This window comes from Clytia hemisphaerica, unplaced genomic scaffold (assembly GCF_902728285.1).
Source record: "Clytia hemisphaerica strain Z4C2 unplaced genomic scaffold, Clytia hemisphaerica genome assembly, whole genome shotgun sequence".
Lineage (NCBI taxonomy): Eukaryota > Metazoa > Cnidaria > Hydrozoa > Leptothecata > Clytiidae > Clytia > Clytia hemisphaerica.
In genome coordinates this window covers 1899763-1915516 of record NW_027103334.1, presented here as the reverse complement: position 1 = coordinate 1915516, position 15754 = coordinate 1899763, and the positions used below count along the sequence as shown (strand labels likewise).

The 15754-nt window shown below is 35.8% G+C and overlaps 1 long non-coding RNA gene across 1 annotated transcript in view; it reads right to left on the bottom strand.

The window, feature by feature from the left end:
- Positions 1 to 7323, bottom strand: part of LOC136817479 (uncharacterized) — a 33677-nt gene extending 26354 nt beyond the window's left edge. Inside the window, exon 1 of the long non-coding RNA XR_010848100.1 lies at positions 7202 to 7323. This is a non-coding gene — a long non-coding RNA (uncharacterized lncRNA). The remainder of the gene's footprint in view (positions 1 to 7201) is intronic.
- Positions 7324 to 15754: the final 8431 nt, after the last annotated feature.

Sequence of the window (15754 nt, the reverse complement as noted above, 5' to 3'; positions counted from 1 at the left end):
AAAAAAAAGTATATTGGGAATTCATTTCATGTTTGAGCATTATTAGTTATTTGTTAATTAAACATTTTGTTGTACTAGAATTCTTGAATTTTTCATTTATTACAAACTCACATTTCTTACAACACCAACAAAATATGTATGTCATTTCGTTTGAAGCCTCTTACCCATTTGAAAGTTGTTAAACCTAAATGTCGCCAAAGAAAAAGGATGTTTTTGTAAAGGTTATCGAATGTGCTAATATCTTGTGTTATGAATACTCATTCAAAATTGTAGCCACCAAAACTATGGTTTCTTTTTAAATTTTCACCCACGGCAATATGCTCCCTATCACTTACCGCTCTTTTGGCCCTCACTTTTTAAAAGATCAGATTTCTGAAGGTTTTTCTAGGACTTCAGAAACATCTCTATCAATAATCCCTAGGATTCATCTCTTTGTAGTGGACCCCTCCCGTCTTAAAGTACAAATTTTCTCCTTTCAAAGTCACGTCGTCTTTTTGTGCATTTGGTTTGTTCTTTCAACGCATGACTTTTCCAAAAAATAAAAACTGGAAATTTGTATTTGTTATTGCAAATCTAATATAGCTAATTTTGCTGTTAAATGTTAAATGCCAAGGAGATAGTCCCAAAAATCTAACATTAAGGAGATGAAGATTTAAGACGCTCGTATCCGAATTATAGAGTAGTAATTTCGTAAATTTTAGCATGCATATACAATACATGAATTTTTGCCGGCGGTCGTTTCAGTGTGGTATCCACACTGTGACCTAGTAATATACTTTATGTCTTTAAGGTTAGTTTGTAAATTATCAAGTGATTTTCCTTTCAGTTCATGCTTTAACTTGCTTCGAATTGGCAATTTGAGAGTGCTGTGCAATGTTCTTCCATTAATATTAAAGGCAGCAATACCAAAATAAGATGTCAATAAACACTTTTTGCCAAGGAGTTTTTTAATGCAATTTATTAAATATGACTTTCCACTTCCTGCAATCCCAGTAATTATCATTTGTAAAGGGTCAGCATTTATATTCTGAGCATGGTCATGTACAATATTGTAAGCTTGGAGCTGCTCTGAATTTAAGTTCTCGATATGATATTGACTATAATCTGTGGGATTTTCGTTTTCAAAAGTCTTTTTTTTCTCTTCAATCCAAAAGGGCATTGCATTAATTTGATCTTGAGTATAAGAATCATAAGAATCAGTCCAATATTGTTGATTTTCTGTAGAAACATTATTGGGCATGAAATTCAGGTCCCGGGGGGGGTACTAGGGCAAAATGGGTTACGGGGATGCTCCGCTGGTCAGGGTACCTTTTTTAACCTCCACGAGTCCCAGGTAGGGTCGCAAAAACACCAAAATAGAAAAATCAGTCCCTCGTAGGGTGCCTATTTCTGGAAAATTTGGGGAAAAAGTAGAAAATTTTGGAATTTCAGTCCCATTCAGGGTCACTTTTTTCGCAAATTTCGAGTCCCACGTAGGGTCCATTTTTCGAACCTCAGCGGAGCACCCCCGTCGGTCGACAAGGGTAGTACCCCCCCCGGGATTCAGGTCTGCTATATCCATCCAATCTTCATGTAAAAAAATATTTTCACTTTCTTCCTCTTCATTTTCTTCATCTTCGACTTGATATTCAAAATTGTTTGCATTGATGTAATGCCTTTTCCAATCTGGAACTAATTCTCTTCCTAAAGAGCTGTTAATGAATTCTTTCCATTTCTGGCAATATGTCTCATTTGTTGCTTGTAAACCTTCCCAGAGACTGTCTACAGAATCATTCCATGGTTTATATTTGATCAATTGGAATTTACAAAATAAAGGATAACTGTCACTCATTGGGTTTGGACTATAATTTGGAAAAGTACGAACAACAACTGCCTTTTTCCTTTTTTGAATCTTTTTGTCTTTAGAACTTATTTTCCAGTTCGAAACGAAATCTATGAGGTTACTTTGCCTAATTTCATTGTCTTCATAAACATATCTGGAAGCATAATCATCTAAGAAAGAGGTTTTGGTTTCAACGCCATCATTGTCAATTTTCATTTGTCTTGATCCCTCAAGAGAGCAACTTACAACATCAAATGAAGAGCAATGTAGTTTCAAAGACATAATTTGATGCATTACTTCTTGAGCACTAAAGTCTCTTTCACCGGCAGATTTGATAATCAGTTTTCGAAAAATATTACCAGAAGTTTCCTTTCCTGAAAGATTACCAATGACAGATGTAAACGCTTCTTTTGCGACATCAGATATCTTTTCTGCTTTTGATGCATACTTGGCAATATAATTCAAGCAAGCATTGTGGTCAAGGATAATTTGTATATCGCAATTAGCTCTCCATGATTGTAATTGAAGCTGTTGATGTCTATTCATTCTAGGATCATTTCTTTTCAGAACAATGTTTGGAACATACTTTTCACCGCCTCTCTTCAATTTTACTTTTTCAAAGGTTAAATGTGTTTTCTCGCAGCATTCAAAAGGAAATTTAAAACGACATTCATGTTCTTCATTCTTAGTTCTTAGACAATAGGCTGAACTACATTTTGTATGCCGTTGTACGCTATTTGCTAGATCAATATAATCTTGTTCTAAATCCTCTTCAGGTATATCCTCAAGTCTTTTTTTGCATGGATGAACATTTGGCTTTTCCCATTCATCAACAGGTCCTTCAATTGGATTCATAGCTGTCATTAAAGAATCTACATAATCACAGATTTGCCTTTCGGCATTGTTTCCCTCGATTACAGCAAGATTTAAAAGAGTATTATTTTCAAGGTCAATCTCTGTTTGACTTGATAAAGTTTGTTGTGCCAAAAAACCTTGAAGAGCCTTCTCAGTCAACTCACATATTCCCGGATCATCTTTCAATTTTGCTAAACCGTGACAATGTATAGAACCACCGAGAACCACGCATAACAGCAAATTCAAACCTATACCAATGCCATTCTGCATTTAAAGATTCATATAACCAATGTTTTACAAAACTTTTTACTCGTTCAGTAAAGAGCCAATCTACTATATGAGGATTGTCAACAATGTTTTGTCTAAAATCAGCAGATTCAGATTCGTCATTTGAAGAAAATAAATCATGAATGTCTGGCCAGTGAAAATCAGCCATACTCAATGTCCAAAATATAGTTGGCGTGCCCATTTGGGTTATTGTGGCTTTTAATTTTTCCTTGACATCGCACCAATAGGCATTCGTACCTGTTACATTCTTTGAGTATCTTTGAAGTTTTTTCATTACTACGTAGTAATCATTATCCCTAACAAGATCTTGTAAATCTTCAATGCTCAAATTAGCTTCACCTGGGTTTTGCTTGATAAAAAAATTTCCTTGACTAATCAATCTTTTTCTATACAGCATATTGAAGCCCCAAAAGGAAAATCTTGGATGAGATGCAAATCTATAAAACCATTTTCCTTTGTCATCAATTTCGGCAAATTTGATTAAGTGTTTCAATTTTTCAGCAAAACTCTCTGTTTCACTTTTTGCTATTTCCCTTATGATTGCAGGATTAGTTGGGTCACCTTTTGTGTCTGGAAACAATGTTGGAAATGCAAGACTTGCTAAGTAGGGTGTATTGAATTCACTAAGTGGAGTACTTCCTATATCAACTTCAGTTTTTGTATTCAAAATTTCACTTTTTGTTAAGACAGCTTCCTTTGCTTTCTTTAGTTTAGATGGTAAGAAACTTTTCATTTCAGTGTTTTCATCAAAAACACGTTCATCGTTATCATCATTAACTGGACCTAAATCTGGTAATTCTTCATTTTCACTGACATCTTCATTTTCATTATCACTTTCATTTTCTTCACCGCTGTCAATATCATTTTTCTCATTCATTTGTACGTGCAAGTCTGGTAAGTCAACGAATCCATTTTCAGGCAGCTTTTGTAGCCTTTCCATATCTATATTGATTTCACTATATAGAAAATTATTAGGTTCACCTTGTTCATTTTTTCCTGTCAGCCATAACAATGCCTGTAGAATCTTTTCACGTCTAACGACAAGTTCTTTTGAGGTATTATTTTTCCCATTTATTTTAAAAATCATTATAGGAATGTCGCTGGGTTCTCGTGGTAGGACATCTGCAATTTTTTGAACATTATGAGGTAAATTTAAAACGTGACCTTTATAAGCTCTCTGACCTCCTCTTGGTCGGGTATACACTTGCATTACAGGAAAAGCTCTAGCAATAAGCATTTCTTCGATTTGCGTGAGACCTTTCAGTGCTTCTGGTACTGGACTTGGTTTCATATTATTCTCAGAACTGAATTTTCTGGGAGTACCTTTGTCTCTTTTGCAACGCGTACAAATGTAATCATTGACTGAGTTTACTTTTGACATAATTTTTATTGGCCAGGATTCAAAACATGCTTGACATTGAGCAATTGAAAACTTCATAGATTTCTGAAAATCTTTCATGTTTTTACTCATGTTGTGATCAATTTCGGTTTCTTGGGAATTTAATCCTTTATCTTGTTTTTTAGAACAAAGTTTTTCTTTCACCTTCTGAGAGTCATATTTCGCCTTTCGTTCTTCTGGGTTGTATGATTTTTGATGCCTTTCTTTACGTTTTGTGGGGTTGTATTCTGATTTACGTTTTGTTGGGTCATATTCTGCTTTATGTTTGGCAGGGTCGTATTCTGCTTTACGTTTTATGGGATCATATTCTGCTTTTTGTTTTTCAGGGTCATATTCTGCTTTATGTTTGGCAGGGTCGTATTCTGCTTTACGTTTTATGGGATCATATTCTGCTTTTTGTTTTTCAGGGTCATAAGAATTTTGATGTCGCTCTTTACGTTTCAAAGGGTCATAATTTTGTCTTTCTATTTTGATAACTAATTTTTGGCTTCTGTTTTGAAGGGTCAAATTGTATCCTTTTGTCAATGTTTTTGAATAAATCATCAAGCTTTACTTTTTTATTATTACTATTATTATTACAAAGTCCTTCATAGTTGACAAATTTTCTCTTTCGATTTGGATATTCTTTCTTGATTTCATCAGCCTGAATATTTTTCTTAACGATGATTTCTTCTGGATTAAAATTTGCTGTGACATTAGCAGTTGCATCATGCACCACAAAGTCTGTTTCTTCATCAGTTTTTTTATAAAAAGCAAAAAACCATCCTTTATCATTTTCTGAAAACATTGCATTAACATTTTCAAAAATTATTTTTTCAGGGTTCAAATCATCAATGTAAATCCATTTGTTCTCGATAAATACACCGCATGCAAAGTGAAAACCTAGATTTCTTACAACGGCTTGTAATCTATAAGTATCTCCTTTCACGGTAATTTGATCCAAAAATGTACAACTGTTGTGAATTGTAGAACTAAATTCGATCAACAAATAACATGGAAGGTCAACAGATTGATACCGGGCAGGAATATTGACAGAACAAATATTACAATAAACTTCTGTACTTGTATCAAGAGCTCTATTCACACAATCTGGCCAGTTGTTTGGGTCAATCGTTATCTCTGGATATAAAAAGTCTGTAAGAAGAGCAACAATGATACCTGTCTTACTTTGTCTCTCGTTATTACAAACAGGGCAAGTTCCTCGAACATCAAATCTTGTTTCAAACAATCTTTTCTCTCCTTCTGATAATGTCTTGAAAAGGTTATCTGAAAAAAGCTCTGTAAACTGTGCATCACTATTTCTGCTAGCATACGTACCACAATTTTCAATAATTTTTGACCATATTGGTTCACGAATTTCATCAAGCAGTCTAAACGCATTACTTTTGACATCAGTGATATCATTTTCAATTGGAATTTCCATCGAACCACTTATATAAAGCAAATAAAAGAATTCACTTAATTCTTCAAATGAGAGTTTCGCTTTAATTTCAGGAAGAAGCAGGCGATAACTTATTTCGAGAAAACAATCAACAGCGCAAGAATATGTACGACCGCGAGTTGTTCTACATGAATTTTGGAAATGCGCAACACTCAATGCTGTATCTAAGTCAATTAATAAATCCTCCTGTTCCATGACCGTAAAAAGTTTTCAATTCAAAACAAATTGATTTTCAAGTGCTACTTTAAATTTTCACGGAACGGCCTTTATCAAGCCTTTTTGTCCCTTTTTTTATTGCAATCTCAGTGTGATATCAGACCGGCCTTGTTTCAAACAAATTATGATATAAGTTATTGTAATTCCTTTACTTTGATTTTACTTTGATTTACTTTCAATCAGCTTGAGGGTGCTACTCAAACTGGGTTTGACAGTGTTTATCCCAGTCCTGAGTACCCTCTCAGAACTGTGGCAGTTTAAACGTCCGGGACAAACTGTTTGGGTCGAAAAATGAATCAATCTGAATGTCTATAACAGGAGACAGATTGTAATTTGACTGTCAGCAAATTCACTGATTGCTTTATGTATATATCTTATTAATCCCAAAGTCAAAAGTAAGTGCGTTTTGACTGCAGGAGAGAGAACTTGAATTTAAAAACTTCCCGAAACTTCTCCATTCTATTTCCTGCATGTTGACCAATCGAGCCAAATTCTAAAAGCGGAATAGAATACACTGGCAAAAGACGAGTAAAATGCCCGCGGCGCCTTCTATAAAAATGAAAATGCTTTCAGGCTAGCAACTGCCGTCTCGGAAAAAAAACCGGACATTTACGGAAGAGAATAACTATGGGGATGCTTGCGCGACAAAACAAACGCAACAAATTTTCGAGATTCCAACCCAATATCTATGCGTGAAACTATGAGTGCCTCCTCGTCGCTGCGCTCCTGCGGGGGCAACTATATGTGAATAAATGAGAGACCAATGAGATATAGACGAGGGCTAGATAGGAAGTTTCACGCTACCCAAGGGAAGCCAGAGTGATGCTTAGGGATGTGCGCCATAATTCGGACGACAGATTGAATCTATCAATTTGTTTGTTTTTTTGCATTTTACATTTTCGAATTCTGGTAGTTCAACAATATTGTATCGAATGGTAAGCATTCCCTTAACAAGAAATGGATGAAAAGTTCAAGATCCGGCCAACAAAAAGGTCCTGTTCATATTGACGACTGCGTGGCGTAAATTAACGTTTTATATGTTTGGAAATTCGACTCTTTTACCTCATTGTCAAAGACATACGTTTCAGCCTAACCTTGAATTCTTAGCAGAAAAAGCACAATAAGTCTCATTGCAGCTATCGTATGGGAGAACACCGAGTGTACGATTATATCTTATTACCATACTATTGTCGGTTGTTGGTCTCGCAAATTAGAAATGCTTGGATGATCGGTTGATTCTTCAGCACTGTGCGTGTGAGATCGAGGAAGGGTCATTCTTTAATAATGGTTTATTGGTGTCACAAGCCCATTATTCCCCAAAATATGACCGTCGGAATAAATTCGCCCTTGAATGTGTAGCATATTGTTCATTAGGCTCGGATTGATTGTGAAAAGGGTTTCCCCATCGTTCCATCTTTGATGAAGTGTCAGGAGCTTTTTCTGAAACGAATAAAATAATTTTTAATTAACAAATCACGAACGCTATAAAACAAATCAAATTTAAATCTAAATTTAACAAATCATACACCCCTATTTTATCCGAGTCTTTTTGGTAAACGTAAACGCTAAAAGAGTCCATTACGATTAGGTTTCTTTTTTTAGTGGCGGCGAAACACTGTACTGAACCAAATTCTATTGACATAATTTTTTCCATTCTCATACACAATTCCCCCGCAAGGACTTCAAACACGATTGCACAAACCACAGATATCTTACTTAGAACACTAAACAGAGCTTCTCCGTCACGAGCAAAATAATCCATCATCTTTAAAGGAATAATCAGATGGTTTGAGATATTCGGCCTGCAGAAAGTTTATGCGGGCTTGAGTAAAAGTATATTTGGGTAAATTTTTCCCAATTTATCGAGATATGTTTTCCCACTAAAAGTCAAAAACTTGTATTTAAATATCTCGACTTTGGAAAAAAATTAGGTAAAAATATTTTGAGGTTTTGCTCAGAACAATATAAGATTAAACATGCCAAATATCTCAATTTTTTTGATTATACCTTTAATAAGTAGTGCTTCAACTGTCGTTGCGTGGCTAATGCCTTACCTGAAAAGCTGGGCAATTAGGGTCGTACATTTAGATTTTAGATTAAGACAATCATGTGATTCTAGAATTCTTCCTCTGCCATCTTTTTTGAATGCATGATGTAAAGCGAAGAAAGAACTAAATCACATGCAATCCAAAACAGAAGTAAGCATACGTTAAATCAGTCTTTTTTTTTACTCTTTGGGACAAAGGTTATCAGGAATTGAATAATGCAGGAATTATCAACGCAGACAGTGTGTAAACTTCGACGGCATTAAAAAATGCTATTATACTTTGATCTGTGATTGGAGTGGGGTGAATGTATGTGTGAACGTGACGGTTATGGATGAATCCATATTTCAAATATCGAATGAATCGTATACAATCAGTCACAAAATATGTGGCAAATTCTTGAAAAAGCCCTTTCCCTTGCATATCAGTGTTGGTGTGAGCTTTTTCTGTGCATGGCGGCAGCCTTCCCACCCATCAACAATACCGAGTTTATGTATCGGGGGATATCAAGGGCGACGGTAAGTGAAATCGATACAAAACACAGTCGATAGTTCATGTACGGCTCTATATCGCCTTTGCTCACATAAACAGACGTCGGTATTTTGGTGTTTTTACCGTCGTCGAGCAAAGTGGACGGTGATTTTGGAGACATGTCAACTTTGCTTTATACCGTCCTCCTCGGTTTATCTCGAATACATAAAATCGCTATTGATACTAGGGGGAAGGGAATTCTTGTCACAATATTTAATCACAGATTGTCGATGGCAAAAGAAACTTGATAAGATAAAAATCCAAATTATTCACTTACGTCAATGCGCTATACGGTCAGTATACATCCTTCCAATCAGATTTTTTAATCCTCGGAAAACGGTCGATGCGCCATGCGGAAAACGGCTACGTCCAGTGGTTGTGAAAAATGGGTGGGATTGGGCGAAAACGGCTACGTCCAGTGGTTACGATAAATGGGTAGAATTGTGCGAAAAAGGCTACGTCCAGTGGTTGAGATAAATGTGTGGAATTGGGCGGAAGCAGTATGAAGAGTATGTTTCCTCTTTCGCACTCCTAAAATAAGTGGCATTATTTGTTTCACTTTAGTTTGGAATCTTTTATAGGCTGCTTAAGCTCTGTAGTAACGAACAAAAGCGTTTCATTAAGATCAAGCTTAATAGTGGGGTCGGCTAGCATAATTTAAGGGAAAAAATAAGATCCAGCTGAAACATTCTCCAGACCTTCCCTATAGGATGGTTATGCCTCAGGAAAAAATCCCCTAAAATCCCACTGGTGGAACATCCTTTTTTTGGCACATTTCTTTTTTCCCCAGGCAAAACCCTAAGGGCAAAATTTTTTGAAAATTTCAAACTCATTTTCCGACATTACAGTATGTGGCCCCCAAAACGGCGATCAAATTTGAAATTTCTCTCAAATCTCTAGAGGAAAAGAGATTTTACAAAGATTTTTGCTGCATGAAAACCTTTAACATTTCTACTTTATTTCCTGGAATTTCTTTTTCAAAATTTTCAATTTCAGCAATATTTTTCAATCGCTTAAAGATAGGTAGCTTTTTTCTAATGGCCCCCAAAACGGAGGTTTGAAATTTTAGCGATTTCTCTAGATATCTTTAAGATATGAATACAAAACATTGACCATAGTTTTGAAATATGATTTAAAGGGTTTTGGGCATAAATTTATTTGATGAAATTTTTACAGTATACCCTTGGTTGTCAAAATGCAGGTTTGGGGCCCCCCAAAACGGAGGTGTAGTTAAAATCAAATTATTAAGCCCAGTGGTAATAGGGGGAAAAACTATGAACATATTTGTGTTTTCCCTTAAATTTACGACCCGATGGATGTAAAATTTATGACTTTTATGAAATATTTCAAGATTTTCGATATTGCAAAGTCCAAACTGAAAATTTAGAAATTTTCAAAATGACAATTTTGATTTAACAACGTCTTAATCAAGTTTTTGAAAACAAATCTCTTTTGAAAATAGTTCCATTCATGTATGGAATAAGCTGTGAAAATTTTAGAAAAAAAGCTTAACTGAAACTGAAAATATTAAGCTTTAAAGATATTTTTCTCCTATATTTTGCAAAAAAATGACAGAATTTGCCGTTTTTGCTGATTCAGCGAAAAATTTTATAAATAATGTTAATTTTTTGTTTTTTCTCATATTTAGAATTTTAGGTTTTGTCAATGCTGATTCTGGGGATCCAAAATACTGGTTGACCTTCAAGATGCTATATCTTTTACCCAGCCTCTAAAGTCACTAATGTATTTGCATTTTCTGAAAGGCATTAGGTGTAGAAAATTTCCTATACCCCGTTTTCATAACTTGTTTTCAATATCCAAGGAGCTAGAGTGAGTTATATGCAATTTTTATCTAATTTTGGTGTTAAAATATTTCCTTTAGACGCAAATATGTTATCTTGAATCTGTATCAAACCAGTAAAAACATGCTCATTTTTAAGTATAACCATCATTCTTTCAAAATAAACAAAAATCGTTTAATTCTGATAAATCTACAAGTCAGAATCTTCATTTTAATGAAAACCTCCGTTTTGGGGGCCGTCTCCATTTTGGGGGTCATATACTGTATCAAGTATATACCATTCGAAAGCTCTCGAAAAACTATATAGAAGACTTTTAAACGGGTATAGCCGATTTCCTTACCTAACTCAAGATAATTCACGCAGAAGATGTTATATATGGTCAATTTTAGACCAAAATGTGGCGAAAAGTGGAACTTGTGCATGAAATATCTCGAGTTAGGTAAGGAAATCGGCTATAACCGTTTGAAAGTCTTCTATATATTTGTTCGAGAGCTTTCGAATGGTATACTTGATAATGTCTAAAAATGAGTTTGAAATTTCAAAATATTTCGCCCTTAGGATTTTGGCTGGGGAAAATAAAAATTGCCCAAAAAAGGGATGTTCCACCATTGGGATGTTAGGGGATTTTTTCCTGAGGCATAAGCATCCTATAGAGAAGGTCTGGAGAAAGTTTCAGCTAGATCTTATGTTTTCCTACAAACAGCCTGTATTTTTGTAACACGACCACACTATAAACCAACCTCAACAACATTTATTGAGAAGTGTAAGCTGACGTTGTCCCCAATGAGACAGGCAGGTTTCATCATTTTGTCAATCGCGGTCCAAGAACGACCTGCAGAATTCAATATTCAATTGAAAATTCTCATTTTTTCACAACATTCATTAAGTTTTAAGGTACAAAATAGATGCAGAAACTTAATTTCCGACTTCATGTTCTATACAGAAGAACATTGATTTTTCCATAAGACATTATATCTCTTCATCAGATTTCTCATTTTCCTCTTTTTATAAACAATGAAATTGTAACAAAGACTTACGTGAAAGAACCAATCCTCGAAGCGTAGCCTGATTCAGTTGGTTTTTACACCGCCCCTGGAGTACCCTTCGTCCACGGCTCGTAGACCTCTTCCGATCTATATATTATCATAGGTGGCAGATATTATCCGATCGCATTTCCGCAGTACATCAGACATCCAGACGAAAAGAAACATGGAGAAGTTGATTAGAGATACATATTTTTTGTTTATTTTTTAGATATTAGTGGAAGGAGTAGGTGGTCAACAACAAGTGCAATTAGACTGGTCTAAGAGTTACCCCAAAAGTTGAAATACCATTTTGAAGTCCAAATCCTAGAAGAAACGATCGCCCCCTACGCGAAGATAACCATTCAAAAGTTTCAGGATTATAAAACGACAATCCACTAGTAATGTCTTCAAATCATATTAGAAACAGTTTGGATCTTTAAATTCACAACGCAACCCTTGAGGGGAAATTTCGATTAACGGATAGTCAATACCTAAAGGCCTGTTTGGAGTACTCAACCAACTTCTCCAGACGATTAAATTTACCATGTGTAACCAAAACAAGTTCCTCGTACAGATCAATTTTGAGATTGGTCTCATCAAAATTAAAGATTCGGATGGGTGGGATACCAGCAATCGTGTCGCGTACTAACACGTGAATTAGAAGAATGGAACATTGTAATTGGGTAGGATGCCTCAAAAACCCCTGCTTGACATACTCTCGGGTACCTAATAGCCGGGGGGTGTGCATAGCACTACTTCGTCACATATCCTTACTTCGTCTCCTATTGTTATTTTCTCTTTTACGTCATAATATATGCATGAATAATTGCATAAATTATTTCTGATTGATCTTGAGATTAGAGGTGGTCTCTACTTGCTTTTATTTATTGTATTGTTCTGTAACACCTTTATAGCTGTTGAAATTAAACAAAAAAATTTGCTCTTTCATGTGAAGGTGTTAATAAACAAATGAAACAAGAAATAGTCTAAGGTTGATCTCTCTTTTTTTTAAAGGTGTTAACAAACAAACTTAATAAAGTGAATGGATGATCGCTTTCTTGTTCCGTCTAGCAAAAAGTAAAGGTTGAAATCTCAATGTCTGAACCCTTTTTTGATCAAAAACTTTATAAAGAACATACTGTATACGGCTTCTAAGAAGCGGCATACAAGAAAACTAATAAAATAATAGAATCGAATTTGATATTATTTTTTAAATAATTTTAAATAAATTAGTTTTCACAGATCACTATCTGTGGAAGTTTAAAAAATCGAATTTTTTTCAGCTAGTTTCTTTAGTATCTCTAAAAGTAATGATAAAGTCTCCTTATAACAAGTCAAAATGTAGAAGAAAGAAGTTTTTTGATACATACATCAACCAGGTCACAATTTCTGGGACACTTTCGTCTTCGACAGATCACTCTATCCTATCCTGATCACGGTTGGGTTCCCTTAAAATCGGTCATACCGGTTAAAGATCGCCGTAAAAATTTCAATAATATTTTTAAGGTTAAGATTCAAAAGAAAGAACACCCTAAAGCTTAAAAAAAATTGAATATTCTTAACAAATCTCAATAGAAAAAGGTATTTAATTTCCAAATTCGTTCATCTGTTTGGAGGGGAGTAGAATAGATTGAGACATTTTTTTTCAATTAAGTTTGGCGTTCACATATTTGGCTAACCCATAATCAGTTTTGGGGAAAATTTAGTCCCCTGCTAGTGATAAACTAACATAAACTAGAAATAGGGTTGCCGGCAACCAATATCTGTAGGGCGGGAGGGAGGTAAAAAATTTCTGGGACTTGAACACCGCCATCTTAAACCTTGTTTGTGCTTTGAGAGTATAGCCAATATCGCACGGAACCAAGTGAGAAGTAAGGCTACTTGCAGGCGGGACGCCCCGGTAGTACCGCAGGCGGAATAAGTGATTTAGACGATTTAAAATTAAACTACGATTTAACTACTTATTGTTAAATAAACATTTAATTTCCAAATTCGTTCATCTGTTTGGAGGGGAGTAGAATAGATTGAGACATTTTTCAATTAAGTTTGGCGTTCACATATTTGGCTAACCCATAATCAGTTTTGGGGAAAATTTAGTCCCAACCGAAGGTATCCCCAAAACAAGACAATGGTTGCAGACTGACCAGACAACGTAACAATAAAAAGGGAGGAAATAACCAATAAAAAAATATGATAAATCCTAAATATGATGAAATCTAAATTAATTAAACGACTATATACAACTATCTAGCCACTGGTAGTTCTATTGATATTCTTACTTGCCAATAACCTAGTACCATTAAAAATGAAGAAGTTACAGAAAAAGAAAAACACAAAAAAATAAATAACTTGTGCCTGCATCACGCCACCAAAGTACTGAGCGTTGTGAGAGGTAGTGACGAAAAAAACTTGCCCTGTACCACGTGAGCCAAGCAACTACCTGTCATAGTCTATTAGAAAACGAACTCAGCCTGCGATATAATACAAACTATGATGATCTAGCCAGATTTCCAGCCCACCATATTGAGGGCTGAAACCCAACTACCACCTAGCTATCTGGGAACCAGGTACCCCTAAATTCCCTTAAAATTTCAATTAAATAATTCCAGTCTAAAGTAATACAATGAATATAACTTAAAAATCTTAGAAAAATCCCTAGGAAACGATAAACCTATATCACACAATACACTCACACATCGACCTCAGAGTCACTTTTAGGGTTGAAACCCGACCGCCGTCAAGGTTTCTGAGAGAACCGAACCGCCGCTCGAAATTCCCTCAAAGAACTGACTCCCCTTGAGTAGGACCCGACCTGAGACACTTTTAGGGTTGAAACCCGACCGCCGTCGAGGTTTCTGAGAGAACCGAACCGCCGTTCGAAATTCCCTCAAAGAAGTGACTCCCCTTGAGTAGGACCCGACCTGAGACACTTTTAGGGTTGAAACCCGACCGCCGTCAAGGTTTCTGAGAGAACCAAACCGCCGTCTGAAATTCCCTCAAAGAAGTGACTCCCCTTGAGTAGGACCCGACCTGAGACACTTTTAGGGTTGAAACCCGACCGCCGTCAAGGTTTCTGAGAGAACCAAACCGCCGTCTGAAATTCCCTCAAAGAAGTGACTCCCCTTGAGTAGGACCCGACCTGAGACACTTTTAGGGTTGAAACCCGACCGCCGTCGAGGTTTCTGAGAGAACCGAACTGCCGTTCGAAATTCCCTCAAAGAAGTGACTCCCCTTGAGTTGGACCCGACCTGGGACATAAACACACATAACACACTCACAAAGCTCTCGTATTTATTGTAACATCTGGAGTGCCACTGGCCTAGCCTTTGAATTAGCCAAGAACTAATTTCATGATTTTCCAAGATTCAATTTTACTGCAGAAAAAAAAAACTGATTTTGCAGGATGCGTAAATAAACGGAACTTTCCCTTAAACTCTCATTTTATGCCTGTTAATGTTGGTCGATGTGTATACTTTGGTCTCGAATAGCCCAAGCTTTATTCAACTAAATTGTCACCCTTTAAAACAAAAACACTGATTTCCTGGTTTTCCATATATTATTCTACTCGAGTTGTATTGGCTTTTGTCAATCTTCTGCCTTGACTCACCTTCTGTACATTTAAACCAGCCTCTTCTGAAGTAGAAAATTCTAGTTGATCAACAAATACTCTAGATACACTACTTGTCTGTATAAAATTTTGATTACTTGTTGTTGACCCTTTATGTTAACTGCCTCTTCATTCTAGCCTCTAGATAGAAATTCATGACTATGCTATACACTCAGTCAATATAGTTAGTTATAAATATAAATCAGAAACTAAGTTAATATATAATCAAATAACTATAATGGTATATTATAAGTATTAGTTTAACCTCTTAATGACCTTAATCCAAACCAAAAGGGGGCCTCAGTGTAAGATTATATTGTAAATTAGATGTAAAGGAGAGTCTTTGAGCTCTGCCTGAGCCACAAATTCTTATCCTCTTGTCGAATCTCATAATAAAATCCACCCAGCTGAATTGAAGTTTCAAACATGTGTTGTTTTTTTTTTATGAGTACTTTGAAATATCTATCTCTCCTTACACAAGAACATTTTTCAAAATGTCAAAGTGAACATGCAATGATGCAATATTTGAGAATAAGTTAAGTGGTTAGGTGTGATAAGTTTTAGTTAGACCAAACTAACATGTAGGTCATCAGTTCCGTCTTCAAGACAGCTATTTCTAAGTATACTCTCTCGAAACACCACCCCAGCGGCAATCGCCTTGGCCAACATCCCAGCATATCCAGCGGCAATCACCTTGACCAACATCCCGGCATCCAGCGGCAA